Source organism: Lissotriton helveticus, chromosome 2_1 (assembly GCF_964261635.1).
Source record: "Lissotriton helveticus chromosome 2_1, aLisHel1.1, whole genome shotgun sequence".
Lineage (NCBI taxonomy): Eukaryota > Metazoa > Chordata > Amphibia > Caudata > Salamandridae > Lissotriton > Lissotriton helveticus.
In genome coordinates, this window is record NC_136059.1 from 1,211,122,853 (window position 1) to 1,211,126,692 (window position 3,840).

The 3,840-nt window shown below is 45.3% G+C and overlaps 1 long non-coding RNA gene across 1 annotated transcript; it reads right to left on the reverse strand.

The window, feature by feature from the left end:
* Positions 1 to 347: 347 nt before the first annotated feature.
* Positions 348 to 3,026, reverse strand: LOC144819680 (uncharacterized). The gene is made up of 3 exons (XR_013607507.1): positions 2,928 to 3,026; positions 1,912 to 2,049; positions 348 to 571 (listed from the first exon to the last, which is right to left on the reverse strand). It is a non-coding gene; the product is annotated as an uncharacterized LOC144819680 (long non-coding RNA).
* Between the last annotated feature and the right edge of the window lie 814 nt (positions 3,027 to 3,840).

The following is a 3,840-nucleotide window of genomic DNA, read 5'->3' on the forward strand; positions in this document are numbered from 1 at the left end:
AGATAAAGTAGTTGGAAAATATATTTATTTATCCCTAACAAAATAATCTCCCTCACCCACCCTAACCCCAACGATTGTCTCTGAAACGTCCCAAAACGATCCCAACTCCCAAATCCCACCCCCCAAAAGTCTATAAAAAAAGGGCAAGGGACACTCCACTACTGGAGGGTGCTGGTGCTGGTGCATGATGCGGCATGGGCATCATACTCCTTGCGGAGGGTGGCAAGCTCGGAGCGGAGGCCCTTAACCAAGGTCTTATACCTCAGGACCTCCTGCTCCAGGTTGGACATGCGGACTCGGAGGCGGTGTTGGCGTTCCTTGCAGCTCCTGTGGGGGGCAGCTGGTGTTTCCGGTGCTTGGCGGTGGCGGTCGGCTTTCTTAGCCCGGCTCGGTCCCGCTGGTTTAGTCACGGAGGAGGATGCAGTCGAAGATGTTGCCCCGCTCGACTGCGTGTCCTCCTCCTCCTCCAGGGCCACCAGCCGCCGATACTCGGCGACTGTGGCCTCCAGCCTCCGTTGCCGGGCCAATCTAGCCTGCTCCCTCCTTGTTGTTGATTTGGAAGAAGGAGCAACTATATGAAGAAAGAAAGACATAGTCTGTAACCAATGCTCCTTATTAATAACACAAAGTGATTGAGCCGAAAGTTGGGTCACAGAGTACAAGTAGCAAATTGAAAGCACAGTACATAACTATTGAGGACAGTATCTATGTAACCCTCCCACTTCTGCATCCTTGCTCTAACAGTAGTGGTAGTTTAATGAACTAATTCTACGACCACTATGGACTTCCATTACAGTCGACTATGACAGTACACCAGTCTTATTCTTCTTCTTCTCTCTTGTTTAGGGAAATGGGTACGTTATCTTATGCAAGCCGGCAGAATGACATGGACACAGCACAGTGAAGTTGCACCCGAGAAAAAAAGTTGCACACCATGATGATGGAGACAGACTTGCGTTACTGTACCGGTCCAGTACATGCAGGTGGTGAAGCTATTACTTTTCTATTACGGGTGGCACTGAGAATACTCTGTTACAAGGGCTACTGCTTAATTAATTTACCTTTCACCCTACAGTGCAAATGAGTACTAGAAAAGGAAACTGAAGAAGCTAACTAATTTGATTATCTATCACTTCACATGGGACGTATTTAATGACAGATGAGATGACTTTAGGTGCTTTGCTTAATATTGAGTGAACACAGTGATACACCCACACATGAATGACGTACTACAAGTAAACTAAAGTTATTAAGAGAGGTACGGAGTGTCCACCGTAATAACCAGATATATGCTGTGAATGCAAACGCAATACAAAGTACTGCTACTATTCATGGAAGTATTGGACACATTTACAATTTCTTTTCCTTGCCTTCCCTGCACTGGGACGGACGTGCGGGTGCGGTGGTACATGCTCTTCAAGGTAACACTTACTTCACCTGGCGACCATCTACTCTCTCTAGATACACATTTGCTATGTAAGAGTCAGAGAATACCATGCTCCAGGCATCCATTCATTCAAAGTATACGCACACATACAGTTTCTGTTTCACCCACCCAGGCTGCTGTCCTTCCACCCATCCTTGCTTCATCATTGACCCAGCCATGCACCATACCATATTCTTTCCTTCCCAGCCACCTCTGGGTCCAAGCAAACACATATCGTTCTTCTTTGCCAGCCATCATACAAGTTCGCGTCCCACTTACTTACACCCTTCTTTCGCTTTTCGTTCATCCCATCCATCACGTTCGTCTAAGAACTTATTGGGATTCTTCTCACCAAAAACTTCACAGCTAAGTCGAAGTACATTTCGAGGAGGCTACTACCTGGTTGATTTGTAATTGTAATACACCCGTGCAGAAAGCACACTATGCAGTCTTCAATCTCAATAAGTAAGGAATATATAGCTTACCTGTTTCCGCCACCACCGTTTGATCCCCCACAGGAACGGCCACCAGCTCTTCTACCGCCGCATCCTCCCCAGAGGCCTCCGAGTCCAAGTCCAACACATCAGCCACCTCCGCGCTGGCCCCGTCACCAGATGTTACACCTACAAAGTACATTTAAGAAAGTTAGAATACACCACTCACTACTATATAATATTTGGTCTAGGAGAAATGTTAAAAAAACAGAATACAATGTAATAATTTGTGACTGTCTACTCCATAGTAAAAATGTCCCATTTTCCAGGGAAGGCTGTTGTCTTGCTGCACTTTTATGCACAACTGATGAATGCTTGCTTTTGATTTTTAACACGCACCACTTTTTCTCCTAACAGACAGAAGCTTGACTCCTGAGTCCTAAGAACACGACCAGGATCAAGTTCAAAGTAGGTGAGAGTTCGGCTCGACCACAAGAAATGTGTCCAATTAATCGTCAGCACTAACCACTTTTCCGTTTACAGTTAAATAGTTTTATGACAAAGTAGATTTCAATAAATGTGTTTACTTTTAATAAAGCTTTTACACTTAAATAGACTCTGTGGTTTTTGTTCCTCTAGACTAGAGTGGATGAGCTAAAGGTTTTGGAATTTTTGCAAGCATGAGTGCCTCTGACACTTCTTGACTGTGCTGTGACTCCGTACTACTCTCTTGTCCTGCGTACGATAATCTAGAGATCATTGGGGATCTATAATCGGTGACTTCGGGAGCTGAATGACTCTGCCACACTATCTAGTCAGTAAGGAGACAGTGCATAGAGGTATTGCTGAATATAATGGGAGTCCAATGGAATTGCCAAATGTCCAATCTTAGTTAGCTACACAGACAGACTAATAAAAATAGTCTAGTAATACCACAGGGAGTCATCATATTCGAGGCAGGATAAGAATTTATATTCAGTCTACAAGAAGATCAAAGACGATTTAGAAAAAATCGAATGAGGAACGCTAGGAAAAAATAGGTACTGTTTAGTAAAATGTAAACTTACTGGGGCCAGCAAAGGAGCCCTCGCCTGCCCGATCCTGGCCTGCATCCTCAGCACCCTCCTCCTGTGTCCTCTTGCCCTTGGGGGGAGCTGATGTACAACATGAAAGAAAGAAAAACCATAAAACATGGATGAGATTTTTCAACCAAATCAAACATTTCAAAAGAACAATAACAACATATTTTGGAAAAATAGCAAATAGATAGACAACTATTCCACGGGATCTATCTCATGTGGTATACTACGTTATTCGTATTGCCTGATTTGCGGAACGTTGACTTAGAAAGTTCCTATGTAACTCAATAAACAGACTACTAAAGAGGTTTGCCTAGGCCTGGCACTGCAGGCAGTAGTGCACAACACGTGACAGACAAAGTCCATCCTGCTTGCAGATCAGTGAATACTCAAACTATCAATCCACCCGCCACCACCGCCACTATTTCTTCTGATAGCCATGTGACTGTCTAAAGGAAGGACACTGGACTTCAGTCTGTTGGGGCTGATTTATAAGTCCCTTGCGGAAGTTGCGGCTGATTTTCCTCCATTGTTGCGTGCCTTTTCTGACGCAGCGGCAGAACAAAAGACTCGCCATGGTGTTGGTGCGGCGTATATATTAAAAAAAAAACACATATGGGCATATGGGCGATGCATCACGTTGTAAAGCCCTGCGCCATCAGGGGGCGTTCCGGCGCAAGGGAGGGCGTACCTGCGCAGGAACGAATCCTAAAAGTGGCTGAGGGAAATCTACAAGATGTCAATCAGTCATTTTTATGACAATGATGCATGACTCAAACCCTGCGCGCTTGAAGCCGACGTACGGCTTGATGCAGCATTGGGGAGATAGGGTACCCCAGAGCATTGCTGGAGCTGCGCCATCGTTGGCACGCAACTCCAGCAATGCGCTGCCTTTACGGCA